This window comes from Mesoplodon bidens, assembly GCF_964165515.1.
Source record: "Mesoplodon bidens genome assembly, chromosome: 4".
Classification (NCBI taxonomy): Eukaryota; Metazoa; Chordata; class Mammalia; order Artiodactyla; family Ziphiidae; genus Mesoplodon; species Mesoplodon bidens.
In genome coordinates this window covers 10,184,953-10,208,669 of record NC_138160.1, presented here as the reverse complement: position 1 = coordinate 10,208,669, position 23,717 = coordinate 10,184,953, and the positions used below count along the sequence as shown (strand labels likewise).

Genomic DNA, 23,717 nt, shown 5'->3' with positions numbered 1-23,717 from the left:
TCACTGAGATGGCTAAAGTCTTCTATTATTTGTGGAGAAGACTTTTAAGATTTGTGTTTGCCCTTGACAAGAAGTCTTAAGGAGGCTGTGATTTAGAATTTGAGCAAGAGGGCACTTTAGCAGTTTGTGTTTAAAAAGGCTTTTTTCCCTTTTTTTTTTTTCCTTTCATTATCAGGTGATTGTGTGCTGTGTTTACATTTTAAATACATGGTAAGATTTACACCTTCAAGAGACAGAGGAAGAAAATATGTTTTCTTCTAGGGATATTAGAGCATATTTATCTACTATCAGAAGTCTCAGGGGAATTACTTTTTTTTTTTTTTTTTTGAGTAGAGGACAATTTTGTTCCCAATATCTTGATCTTTTACAACATCTACTGGCATTTTGAGAGGAACAGGCAGGGTTTGAGGATTGGTAAAGATAGGTGGGCGCTGACTTGCATTTCTGGTTTTGTGGAGATGTGCAAGACAAAGACAGTTGCTTCTCTTAGCCTTTGAATCCTGGCTTCCAGCTGATCCATTTTCTGATTATTTGTAGGAGGGCCTAGGGGAATTGCTGAGGATATCAGGATGGATTTCAAGAAGGGGAATTTACATCGGGTTTTTTTGTTTTGTTTTGTTTTGTCTTGTTTTGTTTTAAACCTGATTTCTGGGACTTCCCTGGCAGTTCAATGGTTAAGACTTCGCCTTCCAAATGCAGGGGGTACGGGTTCGATCCCTGGTCAGGGAGCTAAGATCCCACACGCCTCAGGGCCAAAAAACCAAAACATAAAACAGAAGCAATATTATAACAAATTCAATAACGACTTTAAAAGTGGTCCATATAAAAAAAATTTTTTAAAAAAACCCCTAATTTCTCTTCTTTCATCTTGTTAGGGCATCCCTAAGGCTATCCCTTATATACTATATATATATGTATAATATATATATTTTTTTAACCCACGTTTTAATTTGGTTTTAGGTGAAAGCTCTCTCTATTTTTTCTTTTTAAATATAGCCTATTCTGGGACTTCCCTGGTAGCACAGTGGTTAAGAATCTGCCTGCCAGTGCAGGGGACACGGGTTCGAGCCCTGGTCTGGGAAGATCCCAAGTGCTGTGGAGCAACTAAGCCCGTACGCCACAACTACTGAGCCTTGCTCTAGAGCCCACAAGCCACAACTACTGAGCCCGCGAGCCACAATTACTGAAGACCATGTGCCTAGAGCCCATGCTCCACAACAAGAGAAGCCACCGCAATGAGAAGCCCGTGCACCGCAGTGAAGAGTAACCCCCACTCGCCGCAACTAGAGAAAACCTGCATGCAGCAACGAAGACCCAACACAGCCAAAAATAAATAAAATAAGTAAATTTATTAAAATATATATATATATGTGTGTATATATGTGTGTATATATATATATATATACACATATATATGTATATATATATATGTATGGCCCATTCCTAGGATCCATCTTCTGGCCATTGTTGAGTAGGACCTTATAGTAATCTCAAATAGTGACTCAAACCAATTAGCCTTTTTATGGCTTAACTGAAGATCCACGAGGTGTCCCACAAGAGTAAGCAGTCCTCAAAAGATCCAGAAAGTTCACTCTCAGAGTTAGTCTAAGAAAGTAAAAGCCCTTCATTGTTACAGGTGATAAGAATGGTATAGTGAAAATGGTATTTCCAGTTTCTCAAGGAACAGGAGATGCCTCCAGATATAAACCCGCTAATCTGTGACACCTGGCAGAGCTACTGGAATGGGATTTTTCCAGCATTAACAAAGCAATGGGGGGTTGAGACAACAAAGGCCCTTTATGGCTTGGAACCCCCTTATGACAGACTCCCCTGAGAGCTGTCACAGCTAGACGAAGTGCTGCTTGTGACTTCATGTCTCAGAACCTTAGTCTCTTTGGCCAGCAAAGTGCACCCTGCTAAGCGCACCCTCCAGATGGTTATAAAGCCAAGCTCTCAGGACATAGAACAAGATGAAAGGAAAAAAATCTCATCTGGTTTTTTACGTAGGGAACCCACCACAAAGTTGGTCTAAATGGACACCTGTCTAGTGAGAACCACTAACTCGCCAGCCTATGAGGCTGGCTGGAACAGCAGATTTACAGGGACTTTTCTTGCTGTTCAGCCCTGTGGTTCTTCCTTCTTATTACAAATGACATAAAAGACAAAGAAAAACAGTGACCATCTTTGGGAGGAAAAGGTTCAATGCCAGAGTGGTTATGTCTAAGAAACTAGTTCCCCGAATATTTTCTCTTGCTAATATAAGTTCAGAAAGAGGGGAAAACAATTCTTACCACTTTCCCTTACACTGGGCCCTGCAGGCAGAGATCTGGTAAGAAGTCTTACCTTCTGCAGGCCTTTGTCAGATGTCCCAGGATTTCTAAGCTGCATCAGACTCACGGGAAAATAGGGTCCAGCCAGTATCCTGCTGGTTATGCCAGCTGTCGGGGAGGGGGAAGTTACCCCGGCCCTTCTCAGTTCTTTTGACTGGTCTAATAATTAAATTGCCGCAAGACAGAATAACAACAACAACAACAACAAAAATCAAATTTAAGTTGCACATACAGAGGTCTCATGGATATGGAACCCAAGACATGGCCAAAGCAGGCAGCTTTCTACTTCTCAGACAAAGAAACAATGAATTTATGAAGAACTGACAAGACAAAGAAACTTGGGCTTGTGTTAGTAAATTGTGAAGAACTAACCAGGTTTGCTTTTACAGGCTTCTTGGCCCTGAATTCCCTATCTCTGGTGGTAAGAATGTCTCTCCACCTCCTGTACAGGGAGGGTACCTTTTACACGGGAGATTTGTTTCCTACTTTCAGTGAGACAGAAGGGAGGGTCAGAGTGTTCTTCTTGCACTGGCTGTTTCTTAAGTCATTTTAATTCAAAATAATCAATGTGCCACTTTGACATAATTGGGGCGGCTTGCCATGTGTCCCAACAAGGGTAATCTTAAAGTCAACTGCTTGTAAATGTTAATCTCAGCTGTAAAATACCTTCAAGGCAACACCTAAATTAGTGTTTAATTAAATAACTGGGTCTGTAGCCTAGCCAAGTTGACATATAAAACTAACCTTCACAGTATCTATGAAGAAACAGCAGTTAAGGTAGTGGAGATAAATGAAAAACAGGAGAAGGACGTGAGAATCTTCTAATTCACTGGTCTTTTGTATGCAGAGGGAAATCAGAAGTAAAGAGTAAATAAAAGATTATGGAGAAGAGACAGACCTTTTCTGTTTCAGTGCACCTTGGTTCAAACCTTATGAAATCTAAAAATAGGAATACTGTTTTAAATGACCTAAAATGCTTGGGGGGTTATTATTTTTTTGAATTTCACAAACTTTGGAAGCATGACTGCTTTTTCTCTTGATCATGGTGAAGATTGTTTCCTTTCTTTTATATCCTTTATCTCAGATACAATGACCTTCTTTCATTCCAAAGATGAAACAATTACTTAGTGTTTTGTGTAACCTCTTCAATTAAAATTTAAAAAACCTTTCTTTGTGTGCAAAAATGAAGAGTAGCCAGAAAGTGAAACTTACCAAGATTGGGTGATTTCCTTTTAATAAGGATGAAGTGAGGACCAGATGCTCTTGACTTGGAGGAAGAATTAAAACATGGAAATCTTTTTCAGCTCCCTTAATATTTTTCTGTGTGCCCTTGAATCATTCACCTGCCAAGTTGGTGCCTGAGCATACGCTTATTTTACAGTGTTGACAAGTTAATGTTTGAAAGGGGTTGAGGTAACCAGATGGAAGCCACTATGTTTCCAGGGGGATAAGTTAAGGAGAGCAGGGTCCAGAGCCAGCCTCTCCAAATGCTTTCAGCTTGACCAGCTTTCCAGCCCCTCTGGCCCATATGTCTGGTGCCTGCCTTGCCTGTGGTCCTTGTTACAAAGCAACACATGACGGGATCCCTGATGGGAAGGGTTTTGTGCTGCTCTGATGTCTGGGGTTTGTTACAGGAAATCCATTAAGCCTGAGGTACCAGGCTGGCTTCCTGCCATCACGGTGCTCATGGAAGCGGGGCTGAGAGGATCTGACTTTCAGTGAGATCTCAGTTTAATGGAGACACCAGATCCGTTGCAGAGCTTTATTCACCCCAGGAATGTAACGACTGAAAATGCTACCCCAGCTCTAGTCCTTGATGGAGGAGGATCTGGCAGGGTAACAGGAGAATGACGATGATGTTAAAAGGCACGAGCGGCTTCCCTGGTGGCACAGTGGTTGAGAGTCCGCCTGCCGATGCAGGGGACGCGGGTTCGTGCTCCGGTCCGAGAAGATCCCACGTGCCGCGGAGCGGCTGGGCCCGTGAGCCGTGGCCACTGAGCCTGCACGTCCGGAGCCTGTGTTCCGCAACGGGAGAGGCCACAACAGTGAGAGACCCGCATACCGCAAAAAAAAAAAAAAAAAAAAAAAAAGGCATGAGGAGAGTTTTTTAGTACCGGGACATCCAGGTACCTTTTCTTGCAAATATATGCACAGACTGTAGAGCTGCCTGTGGGGAACCAGCAAAAAACAGTCATCCCTTCAGCCCACGGTTGTATCGAGCTCTGAGTAGGCAGGCTGTGCTGTAGAAGGCTGTCGGCCATCAGTCTGCCGCCGGGGTGGTTGACGAAGTCCTGGAACATCCCCTCTCCACCTGCCACCTGCCATGGGGTTCTCAGCGCCTCATGCAGGGTGGACACCTATTCATTCACTTAGGTGCCTGAACCAAAGGTAAAAGAGGTATTTACTGTACAGCTTCCCCCTACTCTTTCCTTCAGACCCACAATTCTAGACCAGAACTCCCCGAAATCCCATGCAGGAAGCCTGCTCTGTCTTTCGGCAATTTTATCAGCAGGAAAGGAGTTGCAGAGACCTGCGTCATAGGACCGGAGCCGGTTAGTTTCCTGTGGCCTTTCTCCGGTGGCATCAGAAATCTTCCTCACGCCAGGGGTTTTCAACAGGAGGCGATTCTGCAGCCCCACTGCCCAGGATATTGGGGAATACCCGGGGACATTTGGGGTTGTCACAGCTGGAGGGAGGCACTGTGCATTTCCCCCACTATCACGACGTAAATTGTTCCTAGGAAACCTTCCAGAAGCCGAAATGGTGTGAAGCGAAGAAGCAGTTTTCACTTTTTGCCTTTTTTTTTTTTTTGTGTGAAAGGGGAAACCCTTTTCGGATTTCTTTCGGTTAGTAAACACAGATACTAATGTAGGTCTTTCCGAAAAGCAAAGTGGTGTAAGGGGATACCTGTACTGGCGTCTGGTTGGTCGAGGCCAGGGATGTTGCAAAACCATCTTACAATCCAAAGAAGCCCCTCACCTCCCTAACCCAGAATTATCCAACCCCAGAAGTCCATAGCGCTGAGGGTGAGCAGCCCTGCCTTAGTCGTGTGTCTTCTCCCTCTTTCCTCACTCCTCAGCCTCCCAGACGGAAGCTCCTGGCGGCCCGTGATCTTATATTATTTGCTGTGTCTCCATGACACTCGGTAAATAGTGAAGAATGAAGGGATGGGGTCAGGGAGGTATGGCAAGCAAGGGAGCAGGTAACTATTAAGTTAGCACTTAAATGCTATTTGCACTTATATGCTTTCTTTTGTTGCTACTATTTGTCCTTGAGATGTTTTTTGGGTTTTGTTTTTTGTTTTTGTTTTTTTTTTGCAGTATGCGGGCCTCTCACTGCTGTGGCCTCTCCCGTTGCGGAGCACAGGCTCCGGATGCGCAGGCCCAGCAGCCATGGCTCACGGGCCCAGCCACTCCGCGGCATGTGGGATCTTCTCGGACCGGGGCACGAACCCGTGTCCCCTGCATCGGCAGGCGGACTCTCAACCACTGCGCCACCAGGGAAGCCCTTGAGATATTTTGACCTTGGAATAATTTCATTTGTTCACTGAGTACCTACTAAACATAAGCTAGTGTGCTTATGTATACTAGGAGCGTTGTAATGAGTTCAAAAATCCCATGACCGTTGCTCGCTGGAGTTTACTTCGCTAGTGAAGAAAACCATCATTAACCAGTTACACAGATAAGTGTAAAATTTCAGGGTGACAAGTGCTACAAACTCTGTTGGCTTGCCACAAGAGAAGCCAGAGACATTTCCATAGTGTCAGGAACTAGATACCATTTTCTCCATAGTGGTGTGAACCACAGGTGATAGTTTAAGTATCTAGGCTAACATACCAATATCGCTATAGATATTATCAACTTCTTTGCCATCAGAAAAGGACTTTTGCAGGTACTAATGCTGGTGCAGAATAGCATTTGCCAGGCAAATGGGAAATGAGGCAAGTTAGCAGTGGAAGAAGTGGCGCTGCCAGGCCTGAGTAAGGAACTACAACCAGTACAGCAGTGGGAGGAAGCTGGGGCCGGTGTATGGGGATTTTTCTGGAGCGAAGTCCTGTGAGTAATGGAATGCAAGTGGAGGGTTTCTAGAAGGTCTGTGAGACGTTCGGGTATGCTTTTAGAAGCATTGCGGCTTTCAAGCTTCTAGAACACAGCAGCGGTAGTGTGCAGGATAAACTGGGGGTTCCAGCCTGGAGTGAGGGAGCCCATTAGGAAATGTCACGGTTTTCAAAGCAAGGGGTAATGGGGCCGTGGGCCACGGCTCCAGCAATGGGACTGCTATGGAAATAGAATTTACAGTTCTCGTGTCTGATTGGATACTGAGAGTTGAGAGAGGGGGAGGAACTTAATAACGACTCTTTTATTTGCGGTAATATTTTCTTCCCAACTGTTAAAGAAGAAAGAGTCCCTTGTAACCAGTCGTGTTCTTATGGGATAATGATACCTGCCTAACCCTTCATCGGCATCCTTCTAGATTGGGTAACCATCCTGTTCATGGCAACTTATGGAGCTTACATTTCAGAGAAAATGAGACAAGATTGACTTCTTCTCTATGTTATAATATTATGGTGATTTTAGTTCTAAGAGTCTTTTCCCAAAAATAGTTGCTATCTCCCCAGCTGCTAAATGAACAGAAAAACGGCTAGGATCCAAAGATGCTTCTTTGTCATACACTTGCCTGCCTGAAGTTCTGGTTGGGTTGTGTGTAAAACCAGCAGATGCAAAGTCTGCTCTCTGGGAAGGGTGCTCGGAGAGAGCTGGATGCCAGACTGCAGCAGGAAGGAGCCCAGACCTGGGAGTCTCGGCTGCAGCTGGAAAGGCCCATGTTTTCCATAAATAAGGTTTAGTTTTGTTCCATCCCCTCCCCTACATGACTGATTCCAACCTCTAAATCACACAATAGGCAGTAACTTACAGTCCCAAGTATTTCAGAGAATCAACGTAAATAGGCCAAGGCATAGTTACAAACACTCATCGATGACACATACTTAATAGGGGATGAAGGGAAGGTGTTTAAAACGGATCCCTAAACTTTGAGTTCTGGCATCATCCAGAATATACATCTTAAATTAAAACAACCACCCAAACCACTTGGCACTGCTCTGAGCAATGAAGATACTCAGCTGAATTGTCAGTGTTTTTCACCTAAAGTGGTGCCTTTTACAGCTGATGTCTGGACTATCAAACTGAACATAACGTTTTAGTCAACCATAAGTATTTTCAAATCTGCGAAGGAGGATGATACTTGCTTCTGTTAACTCCTAGAAATATTTCGTAGATCTTACACCTTCTATTTGGATTTTAAAAACAGAAAAATCTAGACAAAATCTTCTGCTTTTTCATGTTTACATCCCCGGTAGAAAGAATCTCAGTGCTCTCATAACTTGAGGAAATGTGAATCTCCTGTGACCTAGTGGAAGAAAGCCTTCTTTGAGATCTTGCCTCTGAGCACAGCCTGTGCCTCTTTTACTTATTCAGATAGAAGTCAGACACTCCCTACAGGGCACCAAAAAACTTGAGTGTGTTTAATTTTATCTTGCAAAATAGGAACAGTATTCTTTGCACCACCTGTGAATAAATTACTCCTTTGTGCCCAAAGTCCAGCTTCCTAACCATCCCTGAGAACCACAGCCATGAATGGGGCGGGTGCAGTGTCATGCAGTGAGCATATGCTATGGACTTATGGAAACCCAAGGTGACTCTTGGGGCTTCCTTCTACCAACTTCGGGCAAATCATTTAAACTCTCTGAACCTCAGTCTCCTCATCTATAAAGTAAAGATAATCATAGACCCTACCTTACAGAGTCCTCGGGAAGAAAACTCAATTGACTACTAATATTTATTTAGCAACTACAAAGGCCTATCACTCTGCTAAGTCAGATGTATTAAAACTGGGGTGATTCATGTAAATTTAAAAGATCTAGTCAAGATTTTAGCTTATTAGATTTAGACAGTCATCATATTCCGAGCATCCATGCAATGAAAAGCTTTATGTGGTCCTCATAGTGGATTTTAATAGAAAATACTAAATAGTTTGGGGATAAGGTAATATATTACATCAGGTAAATAAATGAATATACTGATGGTAAAGAAAGAGAACTCATTTATATCAGACCTTTTTTAAAGAACTAATATGGATTTAATCCCAACCAGCAGATTTTGATTGGCATAGAAAATCCCTTGTGGAAGACAAAAACAGGAGAACACTAAGGTTAGTAGAAGAATAGAAATTAGGGGGCTTCCCTGGTGGCGCAGTGGATGAGAGTCCGCCTGCCGATGCAGGGGACACGGGTTCGTGCCCCGGTCCGGGAAGATCCCACATGCCGCGGAGCGGCTGGGCCCGTGAGCCATGGCCGCTGAGCCTGCATGTCCGGAGCCTGTGCTCCGCAACGGGAGAGGCCACAACAGTGAGAGGCCCGCGTACTGCAAAAAAAAAAAAGAATAGAAATTAGGAAAATGTATTATATCTGGAAAATGTTATTGCTCTTTCTCCGGTAAGGCCTCTCATTCTCTGTTCCATCACTTGACTCTGAGACCTGGGGTCCTTACAGTATTGTCTGAAATTGTAAATAGAGGAAGCATAACAGACATGTTTGCTTAAAAATAATGTTGCCGCTTTGTAAAAGTCACTGATATAACATGTCTTTGTGTGAGTTATTGATAATTTTAAAATGATACAATTTGTGATTTAAAGAGAGAAATCAATTGCTATCGGAAAATACATAATAGACATGGTGTTAATCCTGATTTAGATGAATTTTGTCTTCTCCCAATGAAATTTCTAAGGGATAGATATGCATTCTAACTTCCAGTGGTTTGTAGAAATAGTAATGAAAACTGTTTGGTTAGACAGTGTAGCATCCCGGTTAAGAGTGTGGGCTCTGAACCGAATCTCTCTGAATTTTAATTCTGGCCCCATCACTCAACTGTCTCTGGGACTTCAGGCAAGTTGTTAAAGCCCTCTGTGCCACAGTTGCTACATCTATAGAATCAGCATGTTCATGGCACCGCCCTGATAGGACTGCAGTGGGTATGAAGTAGGTAAGGTGTCCAGAGCAGCTCCGAGCATGCAGGAGGGGCTCAGTAAACGTGAGCTCTTCACTGCGTTGACTTCTGTTTGTGCGAAGGACAGTCATGTCAGTGCCTAATGTCAAGTCATGTTGTGTAAGGAGATATTCTTGCTGATTATTAAATCTATAATGGTCTCTGGAGGTAGTGGATAAAATATTTTCTCTGTACAATCTCTGATCATTCCAGTGCAGTCAAATCTAGAAAGAGTGCCTGTTACATTCACTGGAGAGCAGAGTTTTCACATCACTGACCCCACTTGCTTTCCGTGGCTCTCTCGTCCCTCATGGGATTTCTTCTCCGGCAATCTAAGTCCATAGAGCCCAACAGAGACCCTGGAGCAAGGGCAGGAAGTGCGTATGCAGGAGGTCCCTCAAAATCAAGCGCACGAATGAAAACTTTAACGGCAATTTGAGACAGTAAAGCGCACGTTGGATACAATAAAAGAAGTGTTTACAGTAACGCCACTGGCACTAAAGTGGAATTTTTGTCATGAACGTTTCATGAGTCTATTTACTCTACTCTTCCTTGCTAAAGAGAAGAAAAAGAGAGAAAGAGAGAGAAGACAATTTTAAATGTTAGTACCTCCCCAAATTCTGTTGTAAGCATCTTTTAAATACTCGAAGAATCACTAAGGAATGCTGATTCAGGCCTTTAAAAGTCATAAAATAATACATTTGGAAACATTTACCAAAGGAGAAGTTGTTACAAATGAGTAAGAATATTTTCCCAGATGACAAGGGTTTTTGTTCATTAAATTTATATTCTGCATCACTTAATTGAAATTCTATATTTAAACTTACAATATAAAGTTCCCCTTCCCCAATAATTCTTTGTTATGCTAAAATTCCTTATTTAGGTTTAGGTCATAGCTATTGGAAAGACCATTCATTTACTGCTGTTCCCAAGCTGTGTTCCAAGGAGCCCCAAGGCGACACAGCACAATCACACAGCATCTATCAGACGCCAAGTGAAGCATGAGCTTGACTTAGTTCAGTTTCAAAATTCAATTGTACCCAGACTTCCCTGGTGGTCCAACGGTAAAGAATCTGCCTTCCAATACAGAGGATGTGGGTTCGATCCCTGGTCGGGGAGCTAAGATCCCACAGGCCATGGGGCAACCAAGCCTGCGCACCGCAGCTAGAGAGCCCTCATGATGCACCTGAGACCCGTCACAGGCAAAAATAAATAAATATTTTAAAAGAAAAGGTAACACCTACTGGTAGAAAGGATCTAAAGAAGAAGGAAAAAAAAACAGTCACTTTGCTGTATGGCAGAAATTAAGATAACATTGTAAATCAATGATATAAAAAAAATTCAGTTGTAGCACATTGGATGATGTCATAACTTTGCAGACCTGGATTTCCAGAGGTTTCTGTCATAAAAAGCAAATGCTGCGTGGAATGAGGCGGGGAGGGAGGTCCCAGAGGGAGGGGGTATATGTATAGATATAGCTGACTCACTTCACTGTACAGCAGAAACTAACACAACATTGTAAAGCAATTATACTCCAATAAAAAGAAATAATAATAAAAGAATAAATTAATTTAAAAAAATGCCTTGTGAACATTGATACGAGAAGAACCAAAGATGGCGATGTTTGATGTCAAGGTTTGAGAAGTGTGCAGCCCAAAAGGCACTAGCTCGTCAGGACAGAGACAATTCTTAAATTGTTTGGACCTGACTCCTTTTTTTTTTTTTTTAATTGAAGTATAGTTAATTTACAATGTTGGGTTAGTTTCAGGTATGCAGCAAAGTGATTCAGTTCTGCATAAATATATATATGTATCTATTCTGTTTCAGATTCTTTTCCCTTCTATGGTTATTACAGAGTATTGAGCAGAGTTCCCTGTGCTCTACAGCAGGTCCTTGTTGGTTACCTATTTTACATATAGCCATGCCTGCATGTTAATCCCAAGTTCCTGATTTATCTTCACCTCCACACCCCGACCTGACTCCTTAGCAAATGAAATGGTCAGGCATCTCTTTGGGCCCAGGGGCACCATGTGAAAAACTAACAGACACAAAGGGCCCTGTGATCTATGAGGTTTGGGAGCCTCTGAAATGATACAAAGTCAAGCTCTGCCCATTTATTGCATTCAGTCACTTCTCACAAAGAAAAAGTATTTGATTCAAAAATTGAGTTTATACAATTAAATTAGTTTTCTTCAAGAGCCAAATTATTTGTTTCTTTGTGGCTTCAGTTTGCTGCTGAACTTCAAACAATGTTTTTCTAGTGAATAAAGAAATACTTGATGAAGAAACCGTAATTGTTAATTAGTGGAAAAATGTAAAAGAAACATTTTTTTTGTTTTTTGTATGTTTTTATTATCTGCATAAAGGAAACTATATTTATCTGCCATTTGCTCTTTTTTTTCTGTAATCAAAACTATTCCATCAGCCCTGTCCACCCATCTACCTCGGTTTAAGTTGGAAGAGTCTGTGGCAGGAATAACAGTGTCTTTAAACTCATTGCAGTTTTCAGTTAATTTTCAAATTAATCACAGCCATTCCACTGAGGGTTAGGTGGACACAGAGGTAATAAAAGCCTAGACTAAGACTTCGTCAATGTGTAGAAATTAAAGGTTATTGTACACTATCATCTTGAAAGAAATACTTTCTTCTTACTTTTTTTTTTTTTTTTTACTTTGCCACTTTAAAAAGAAGCTTTAATGTATTCAGTTGCTCATGTATGGAATCTTTCAGTATGATGATATACAGCTGGCCAGTCCCTACCCCTTTCACCCATCATCTGTAAGACCTACTAATAAATAGCCAGTGTTGGTTATTTTATTCAAAATAAAAGGTGATTATATCCTCTGCATTTTATATTTGGAAACATCCAGACACCAGAAATGGAGGTAAATTAATAGTTTTGTAGAAAAAGTACTGTGAAATATGATGAAAGGAAACGTCTATGGATAGAATTCCTTTGCACCTAATGTCTAGTCATGAGAAATAATTGTGAATGGCCACTTGAACACTCTATTCTTTTTTTTTTTCCTAACATTAAGAGTTTATCCAGAATATTCACAGCTTCTTTAGAATCCCTTTAAGAGCAAAGTGAAGAAATAGACCTAGATAGGCATGTTTTTGATATGGACACTAGTAACAACAGACCTAACTGCATGTCGATAGTTTGGGTTTGTTTGTTTTTTCTTCCCTATTTTAGCAGCTAAACAACGACTCCCAAAATCTTTCCTTCCATTCCTAATGCATTTCTTCAGGTAACAACAACAGAAAGTCCTAAGAGACATGATACATGAAGTCATTCCTCAGGATTTTATACCCAAGTGTCAGACTTGCTGTCCCTATGATTGCAAAATAACCAGTCAGCGATACAAAACGAGTTGGAGTGTGGCTTCATGGAGACGGAGCCACTGGTTTCTTCTCTTTTCTTTCCTTTTCTTGTCACTTGTAGTTTTGGTATCATGTTGGCAGAGCTTAACAACACCATTTAACCCCCAGAGTGACACCTCTGCAGAGGCAGCCAGTGTCTGAAAAGGACATTTGTCTTTAGCACCTTCCCTTCCCTTTCTGTGGCCCCTTGGTTCTCCTCACTGGGCAGCCCAGGCCTCGTGGCCAAGAAAGAGAAGAGCTGGTCAGGCATCCACAGTGAGGCCTGTTTTTCTCTTGAGCATAAACAATTTCACAGAATATAAACATCTCATGAGGCCACTCTGATGAACCACAATGATGGTTCCAGACAAAATCAAGGCCCCCTTATAATCATGTCTGAACACAGAGCAAACGTGAACATTGTCTGATCCACAGACTGATGAAAACAACCACCTTTCCTGGATCATTTGAATGGCTGCTGTCTCTTCACCAGTCGTGCTTTGAGACTTGCTCAGTTATTCCTTCTTCTCAATAAGAATCTTTAAGACACTCAGTCACAGAATTTCCCCCGCATCCCGGCAGCAACCAATCCAGAACAAAGTCCTACTCCCTTGAATCTGCCCAAAGCACAAAGCCCAAATTCTGGAAGTATATTCTAACACCATCTCATTGAAATGCCCCACAGTCCCGTGATGTAGGTTCTTTCTTGGGAGCAATAAGCCATGGGCATGTGTGGTCCTGATGGTCTTGGCTGGATGGCATCAACATGCTAGCAACTTGATTTTTGAAGTTTACTCTTCCTGAATACCACCCCCTTACACCACATGACCCCACGTCCATCAGGAAATTATCCACAACACCATAAGAATTAGCGCTCTCTTCCTTCTTAGATAACATGCTTTTTCTACTAGATAATAATGCTCCCACATTACTGACTGCTACAATCCAGAGGCTGGAATGTTTGGAGCTAGAGGCTTGAGTGCATGGCAGCACAGACTGATGAATGAGTTAGCTTGGGCAAATGTCACTTTGATTAAGCTTTGAATCTTGACGATTGGGCACCAGGGTCCAGTCACAGACTCAGCTGTGACCTTGGTCAAGTCACTGAACTGTCTGACCTGAGTTTCCCCGTCTCCACAATAAGCACAGGAAATGCCAGCTAAGGTCCCTTCCCACTCCAAAATGTAAAGAAAATCAAACAAAAATACATATGTGAAAGTTTTGGAAATTATAATCCATCATTATGGCTATTCATGATGGTATAGTTATTTATAAATGTTAGTAATAATGTAACTGAACTCAGGTTTGGCCACTCACCGCTCATAAGCCAATAACTCGAGAGGCAAGTGTCAGTAGAAAGGAAAGCTTCTTTAATCAGAAAAGCCGGCAATCTGGGGAGAAGGTGGACTCGTGTCCAGAGACCATCTCCAGTGATTCTGCTCAGCCATGGCAGTTTTTAAAGGCAAAATGGAGGTGCAGGAGGTTGGGTTCTGCGTCATTTTCCATTGTGTGCAGACTGGCTGACTCTTTCTTCAGATGTTATCTCGGCCACGTGATCTACCTGCAGGATTGCTTAGAGGGGCTACTGGGGGTAGAAGGCTAGTCTTACTTCATTTTCTCTAGGAGAAGAATCAACAGGTTTGGCAAGACACCGGTGTACTTTCAGGAGAGCATAAGTCAGGAGTTAGTGTCAGTTGTTTAGTGATCTCATTCCTACAATTAGGTTCTTTTAAGGTTAGAGGGGAACAGAAATGGGCAAACAGGAAAGGGGCAAAAGAGCTGCTTTCAATTCCTATTTCTGTTATCGTTTAGACTGATTTAAATCCAGCACCATCCTGAAGGAGAGAGGTCACCTACAAGGTCCTTAAATGCACCTCTTGCATTTTCGGAATAATGTCTCTTACTCAGTGTATGATCATTACCTATTTATAGTCTGTCTTCTCCACTAAACTATAAGTGGTTTGTAGTCAGGACTCAATATTCATGTCCCCAGGACCTAGGACTAGTCCTAATTCATTAAAAGCCCTATCAAATACTTCTGGAAGGAGACAATGCATGGGTGCTATTTTCAGACAATTGGTAACCTCATTTTAAAGAATATCTTCAAATAACTTTCTCACTTGGTACCTCTTCTAAGACCAAATTTTGTTAGAAATTAAGATTTTATTAAGATTTTATTTAAAGGAAGAATCTCTGTTCAGTGTTATCTAAAATAAATTAAGTTGTCATCCTTTGGAGAACTAAAATAAGGTGACAAAGATGTACCTGTATGTGTGAAACATGCTTCAAATATTTGCAGGACTAAAATCAACAATGGATATGGTAAAGTCATTGCTATCGCCCAGAGCGGACCCTGGTTAGCAATCGGCCCTCAAGTATGTGCTCACAGCTTACTTTGTATAGACACCATGACAAGTGCCATGGGACACGTTCTCACTTCCAGAAACGTGGAGCCTCCCATGGTATCTTAAGAGATGGTGTCCCTGCATTTAGAAGATATCTCCCAATGCAGTGTGACTTCTCTCAGAAGTTTTCATCAACAGAATCATTAAAATCACTGTTTTAATTGTTTCACAGAGAATTGTCAGATGATACAGTTACCTGATTAATAAGTGTGCTGCATTCTGTGATTTATACACAGTATATTTCTAGTCCATTATTTGATATTATTTAACATTAAGTCCTCTTTAATACACACACACACGTGTATATATATAGAGAGTATAGTAAAACCTTTTAAGGATGATCCAGGCCTTTGTGGCCTTTGCGCAGATTCTTAATCTAATCCTGAGGTAGAATCCTGATCATCTCCTGATATTGACAAGGTAAAAACTTGCTTAAAAATACATGAATGATATACTCCTAACCAGGATCTTGGACATCAAATCCCTTCCCTCTTGTTGCCACTGAAGTTTCACAGGACCAGGTGATTTTCCTAAGCATAATGGATTGTTAATTTTAAAATGGGTATGTAGTCGTAGAATATAAACATTTTCCATAAAGTCATTATGGCTTACAAGGAGAAGTTTATGGGTACTAATTTGTTGTTCTTTTCCCTTGGGCTGTTATCACTAAGCACACCCTTTTAGAATTTCCAGGGCAACTAAATGCTTGTAGGTATGAAGTTATTTTTTTATTGTGGGGCATGTTTTTATTGAAAAAGTCTAGTTGCATTAATGAATAAATAAATAGTATTTAAAACTCAATTGTTACTGAATAAGTATTACAGTAAAACTGATAATATTCTTTGTAATCTAATGCACTTTTAGAAGTCTTCAATAGAAGTAGAATTCACTGGTACTGAAAGTACATGGGATTAAAAATGGTAAATAATGGCATACATTTTGCCTGAACATTTTACATTATTTTCACCTCTCAACCCCTAAAAGCCTATGGCTGGGCTAGGATTTACTTAAGGTGCCCAGTATCCGTAACAGTTCAGAAATAACCGATTTTTCCGTTATTTTGCTGTTCGTCTCTCTGCAGTTCAGCCCGGTAGAAAACTTGCTAGTTGAAGCTGCTCCTGCTTCCTCTGAAATAATAGATGCCAGTCCCCAGAAGGGGGTCCTGGCCTAACCAGTCCACCCCACTGGCTCCAGGCTGGGCCTGAGATGTAAGGCAACAGGGGTTGCCAGTTCATGGGGACCAGCAGATGGGAGAAGGAGAGGGGCCTTATGGGAGGGATCCACTGGGCATCTCTTTGGCATCCATCCGGCCCCCCACAGTCTGTTCTCACCCCCACAGCCAGAGGGATCCCCTCTGTAGACCCAGCGTGATCAAGGTATAGACAATAGACATGCCGCTTTAGGCCTGTAGTTTATGAGTTTTGACAGATGCATACGTCCTTGCCACCACCGACAGAGCGATCCTCTAAAAATATGAACCAGATCACGACATTCGGATGGCTCCCAGATCTGTCGGAGAAGAAGCCAACGGCCTGCTGAGGCTGACAAATGCTGTGTAATCTGGGCCCCATTGCCTCTCTCAACATGGTCCCCAAGACTTGCTCCACTTCACTCGCTGGTCTTCTCACCTCTTGTCTGACATGCCAAGCGTGCTCCTGCCTCAGTGTCTTGTGACCGTTCTCCCTTTCGGAACATCCCTTCCACCCGGCAGCACCTGTAGGTCTGTGCCCCAGGTCACCTTCTTGGGAAGGTCTTCCACAGCCACTGTGTTTTCAGTGTCAACGGATACACACACACACACATGTCTGGCCTACGTCTGCTCTGCTTTATTCTTCCCATCACGCTTGTATCAGTTTCCTGTGGCTGCCATAACAAAGTACCACAAACTAAGTGGCTGAAAACAGCAGAATTTATACTGTAAGAGCTCGGGAGATCAGAAGCCCCAAATCAAGGTGTTGGCAGGGTTGGTTCTGTCTAGAGTCTCCGAAGGAGAAACCATGCCATGCCTCTCTCCTTCTGGCAGTTGCAGGAAGTCCTTGGCATCCCTGGGCTTGTAGCCACATCCCTGCCATCTCTGCTTCCATCTTCACGTCACCTCCTCTCTCTGTCTCTGTGTGTCCTTTTCTGTCTCTTATAAGCACATTGCCATTGGATTTAGGGCCCATCCTAATCCAGTGAGAGCCCATCTTGGTCCTGAATTACATTTGCAAAGACCCTGTTTCAAATCAAGTTACATTCTGAGGTTCCGAGTGGACTTGAATTTTGGGGGGACACTATTCAACCCAATACACACTGATCACTATCTGGCAAAGAATATATTGTACCCTTTCAGTAATTAATTGCCAGTTACCATTAGAAGGTTCCCCAAGGACGGGAACTTTTGCCGCATCCAATACAGCATCCTCAGTGGCCACTCAGTGAACGTTGGCTGGAGGAGTGAGGGGTTCACGGCTGAATCCCAAGGTGAGGCAGGCAGCCAGGCAGCCTGCGGGAATATGGCGAGAAGTGGTGGCTACTGGCCTTACTGAAATAAGCTGAGGGTCTGAGAAGTTGCAGTTCCAAATAGATAAACAGGAGGTGGTTGGGAATTCAGGATAAATTAATAGAGGCGTCTGCCTGATAATCAGAAGTCAGGGAGGACTCCCAGAGGCAATAAATTGGAGGTGGTGCCTCTTAGGATACTCCAGACAGCTCCCGCTACACCCTTGGAGTCACTCCAACGGGGTGGTCTCTTCTAGGCTTAGGAGGGCCATATCCTGGGGTCAGATGGGCCTCTGCATCTGATATACAAATTAACACAAAGTCAGTGATGTAAAAAAACACATTTCTTCTCTTATGGTTCTGAAGGCCAGAAGTCTGAAATCAGGTGTACTGGCCCATAAGTAAGGAGTCAGCAAGGCCATGCTGCTTCCAGAGGTTCTGGGCAAAATCCTTTTCCTTGCCTTTTCCAGCTTCAAGTGCCACATTCCTTGGCTCCTGGCCCCTTCCTCTGTTCTCAGAAGCAGCAGCGTATCATCTTACTCCAGTGGTCTGTTACCTTCTGATTCTCTGTGAAGTTTGCTTTGCTGTGTAAGGTGACGTTAACATGTTCCAAGGATTAGGACCTGGACACCTTTGGAGCGTGATTCAGTCTACCACGGTATCCTAACCAGAGACCTGCCACAAATAGTGGGACAGGTAGAGAGATCCCAGATTCTTTCTTCCTGATTTCCCAGTGCATGAAGTGGTGGGGATTGTGTCCTTTCACCTAACAGGGACGGCCCCTTCTCTCCTCTATGAGTTTCTCTTCTGACAGCAGAGCAGTTTGTAAAGAAAGAGTCAAATTTGCAACACGTTAAGCAGGCATGCTGGCCTTGTACTCATCACATTTGCATTCTCTCTCTTTTGTGTGCCTGATTTTTCATTCCTGTTTCATCACATCCTCATAGATGATTTGCCTGAGTTGCTTCAGTATTTCTTGAAAAGAGAGGGTATAATTAATATACAGATTTTAGATGAGAAAAAAGTCACTGACAATAGGGAAGAACTGCTGGCTTCGTGGTCCCAGTTTCTAGTTTCCCGGGAGTGAAACATGTCTACAAGGAGTAGTATGGTTGCTCCATCCAAAGACAGGTCGAGAAACTATGGTTGAGTGAATTAACGCTGTTGGTTTCTCAAAGTGTAAAGCTTGGAGAGAGACACTGCTTTCTAAAAACTATGGCAATTGTGTTTGCTTTCTAGGCAGTCATAATTCCAGTGCTACCATTTATATAAAAGCAAAGATGTGTTTTTTAAATGTGATTAACCCTCTAAAGGGCAGCTTTTTGTTTTGGCGACAAACTATTCAGGGATGAGAATTAAGACAGTCGTGCTTCCATGTGTTTATCATTGGATAAGTTCTTATCTGTCAACAAGCATGAAAACATCTCCATTTTAAGAAAAAAAAATCTTTCCACCTAACTTATTCTTGTGACCACTGTCTCTGCATCCCCTTAACCCCATCATTTCAACAAGACCAAATCAAAAAAACAAAACACCTCATCTCATTGGCTCTGGATGGAAAAGTTAAAGCCAATATGGTCTTTAAAACTTTTAGCTAGAGTTCAAAAGATTATAAACGGTTGAGATTTTCATACCCTTAAATAATGTCCCTACAGCCCCGCTACCAATGTAGTTTATTGACCTTGCAGTCAAAAGTGAACCCTCTCCCTCCGACATAAAGCTTTGCTGAAAAATCACAGTCTGAATTTCTGAAGACTCTGATTGCCCTGGGGCTCTTTTCGACACGGAAGTCAACTTGATAAAAATGTTGTAACAGTACATCAGCTCTGATTCAGCGGCAGCCTAACGCAGTAACAAATTTCAAATTGTTTGCTATTTAGCTCTGTGCTAAGCGCCTTGTAATGTTAACAACTCAGAGAGTCCTTAGAAGAGGGACGGTTTAGTCACAATATTGTCGGTCTGTGTGACACGTTTTCATGGAGAAAAGGTTACATTTGCATGTTCTCCAGTTCCATGAACATTTCTCAAGTGAAGCCCAGTAACAAACGAGAGTTACAAGCTGGGCTTCTGTAGAAAATTGTAGATGGTGCTTATTTTTCATTCTTCTCTTCTTCAGCTAGTTATATACAACACCTGGCATTTCTTGAGGGCCCACACTGTGTGCCAGACGTTGCTCTAAGGGGTTCCTATATATTACTTCTGATCATCCCAACAACACTCTAAGGGAGAAATGCTTATCTCAGTATAACAGATGGACTCCGTGGACATTTACTCAGAGCAGACCTTGCATGCCAGCCAGTGGAGCTTCAGCAGCAAACAAGACACAGACAGGACGAACGCTCACATAGGAACAGGATCTGAACCAACTCTGACTGTATCCAAAACACTTTGCTCTTCCTAGGACTCTGCCTCTGAAGGGAGATGGGGGAAAAATCATTTCAAAATGTCACTTTTTTTTTTTGCGGTACGCGGGCCTCTCACTGTTGTGGCCTCTCCCATTGCGGAGCACAGGCTCCGGACGTTCAGGCTCAGCGGCCATGGTTCACGGGCCCAGCCGCTCCGCGGCATGTGGGATCTTCCCGGACCGGGGCATGAACCCGCGTCCCCTGCATCGGCAGGCGGACTCTCAACCACTGCACCACCAGGGAAGCCCAAAATGGCACATTTTAATGCACAGTTTTTACTACAGGCTACAGTAGTATCTCTTCTTACACTTATATTCCTTCAAATAAGTCTAATGTCTAAATGAATACACAACAGTAAAAGGTTATTTTTTTTAATTAAATGGGTATGATATAAATTTTTAAAATATACAGATATATATATATATATATATATATCTATATACCCTTATAACAATCTTAGAGTAACAATTAGTAGTATATATCTAGTATATTTTAATAGTTTGCCAAGCACTTTCACTTTCATATAGATTATTTTATGGTGTCTTTTAAAAAGAAGTCCCATGAAATAGGTGGTATTATTCTCTGTATTTGATCCATGGAAACCAAGACCAGCAAGCACTAAGGGACTCTCCTGTATTTATAGTCTAGAAGGGAGAAAGCCAGATGCTCAAGTTCTGAAGTCTTTCCTAATTATCCTGATGCCAAATCCTATGCCAGCTCTACTACAGTAATCACGGAGTAAAAGATTCATAACATGCTTACTCAACAAAAATGATCAAATCCAGTCCATGTTTAGACCAGGGTATCTCAGTCCTGGCTCTCATGATATTTGGGGACGACAGTTCTCTGTCGTAGGGGATTGTATCTGCATTGTAGGATGTTGAGCAGCATCCCTGGCCTCTGCTCCCTGGATGCCAGTAGCATCTTCCATTTGTGACAAGCAAAACTGTCTTCTGGCATTGTCACATGTCCCCTAGGGACACGGTTTTACACGTTTATTTTTTAGACATGGTCTAAAAAAAAAATCACTGTTTTAGACCTTATTTCTGTTTTAGATATGACTTTAAGAGAGTGATTACAGCAGGCATCGTTGTTAGACAGTTAAATTTATCTATTTGAAAGCAGAAAGCTAGAGTTTTATTTCCACCCCACTACTTAAGTTCATCAACATCTCTAAGTCTAAATTTCCTCCTGCGTGAAATGAAAGGAAACTACATAAGGCTCGTTAAGGATTAAAGCGTGAAAGCATGTGAACAGGGAAACTTGGCAACTGACTTTTGGTTTGTACTAGCAGTATTACTTAAGTTTTTTTTTTTTTTTGGTCTGTTCTATAAGCCTGAACATATCGAAATTTCCTTAGATTTCTTTGTCACAGTACTGACCGCAGACCAGGCCCAGACATTTTGTTTTTGAGTGAAAGGCTCTACGTGCTCTCATGCTAACCTTGCTTTCCAGCTTCATCTCCACCACCCGCCCCGCAATTTCCACACAGCGCCCACCCCGCCCCCACCCCGCCACGGCCTCCTGTCCCACAGACAGCCCGGCTGAATGCACACCTTTCCCAAATCTGTCAACCCCTCTTATGGCCCCATAACTTCCCTTGTGCTGTTCTTCTGCTGGTTATGTCTTTTCCAGAACTTTTTTTTTGTCTTGTGAGCACTCTTTGTTCTTAAGGATTAAGACCTCGTGTGAAGGATAACCAACAAGGACCTACGGTATGGCACAGGGAACTATACCCAATGTTTTGTAATAATTATACGGGAAAAGAACCTGAAAAAGAATACACACACACACACACACACACACATATATATCTGAATCACTTTGCTGTACATGTGAAACTAACAACACTGTAAATCAACTATACTTCATTTGAAGAAAAGAAAAAAGACCTCATGTAAAGAATCTATGCCTTGTACTGAATTCTGGCCAAATAAGATAGACATTTTATTTCCTCTAGCTCTTCCCTAGAAGCACATGGGCAGCACAAAATCCAAGCAGAATCTCATCTAGGTAACACAAAGCTTTTCTAGAAAAAGAGGCTTGGATGACTCTTTGGAATTTTCCTCCTTCTATTGATTTTGGGCTGTGCGTGTGTGTGTGTGTGTGTGTGCACGTGTGTGTACGTGTGCGTGCATGCATGCATTCTCATGTGTGCATTTGTGCATGCATGCATCGACACTGGCAAGGCCGTGTATTTGCGTGTGTGCAGAGCCCCCAAGACTGTTCCTCCAGAGTTCTTGTTCAAAGACCTTCTTGATCTATGCTGTATAAGCCTAATAGAGCAATTCCCATCCGGTTAATAAAATATGCTGAAATGAATTCTTTACTAATCACTTTCCAATAGCACAGGCTTACCTGAATTCATCTTAGCCATCCAGTGTCTTTACATGACACTTCTAATTTTAATTTACAGGTGTTCTGTAGACTTTGATTTAACTTGAACAAAAGATATAATTTTAATAGGCTGCTATTATAAGAAAAAAGACTGTGCTTTCTGGATATTGCACATTGAGGTGGTTTAGAATCATGCAACGGAAGGAAATGAAATTAAAAAGAAAAACAGGCTTCCTGTGTTTTCATCCATATTTTTTTTCTACTGTGATCACCTAGCCAAAAAAAAAAAAATCTGATAGTTTGTCCATTATCAGCAACCACTTAAGTATGTTTTGTGGCAAAGGTGCTCCTATACTATATGCCCTTTTGAAAATGGGTGTCTGCCGAAGATTTTAGGTACATTTATTAGGTACTTACTGCACATTAAATCGAATGCTTTATCTTTCCCATAAAAACTGAGCCAATTCAAAAGGAATCCTATTCCACATTGTCTTCAGTAGCTGTAAGGAAGCACCAACATGCTTCACGGTTTGCTTGACAATCTCTACCCGTCGCGATAAAGAAAAGATAAAGAGAATAGGTTAGAATCTATGAGGAAACTTTTAACCTTTGTCTGCTCCGTCTCTGTCCCATTTTTCATGACTCCTCTTCTGAGATGACAACACTGACCTGGCATCAATAATACTTTTAAGTTGTTTTTCCAGGAGTCGACTTATTGCTGCAAAGCTGTCTCTCTTCCAGCCTGGCCTTCGGAGGAATAGTAGCCTTTTGTGGCTCATGGGGTCAGGTTTTTATCTGTGGTCTCAGAGGTTGCTTTTTTATGTCTCTGTTAAAAATTGGCTCCCTGATGCAAGAAGGGAACCCATACATCCGGCCCTGTTAGCTCCATGCTCTAACTGGTTGAGCTGATCGATTTCACGAAAGAATATTCATTTGCATGATGGTACAGTTAACCTTGTGTTTTAGAATGGATTTAAGTATCCTGGAGCATATTTCTTAAAGTTAAATAAACAAGCAGCTTCTTGGAGTAGCTCAGATGTAAACAGGAGGATACAGGAAAAGAATGCACCATGCATAAGGTTTATTAACATTGTTTGAATAAACCTAACTCTTTAAATAAATAATTTCCTTTTATAAAGGCTTCTTTGTTTTTTTTTACAAATGTATTTATTTGTTTTTAACTTATTTTATTTTTGGCTGTGTTGGGTCTTCATTGCTATGCGTGGACCTTCTCTAGTTGCAGCGAGTGGGGGCTACTCTTCCTTGCAGTGCGCGGGCTTCTCATTGCGGTGGCTTCTCTTGTTGTGGAGCATGGGCTCTAGACCCGCAGACTTCCGTAGTTGTGGCTCCTGG

General features: G+C 42.1%; 1 protein-coding gene across 2 annotated transcripts in view; it reads left to right on the top strand.

Moving 5' to 3' along the window:
- The window catches only part of CTNND2 (catenin delta 2), a gene marked incomplete at its 5' end in the record, with an annotated part of 962,722 nt that overhangs the window by 676,336 nt on the left and 262,669 nt on the right, over positions 1-23,717 (top strand). The gene's annotated exons all lie outside the window — the stretch shown is intronic.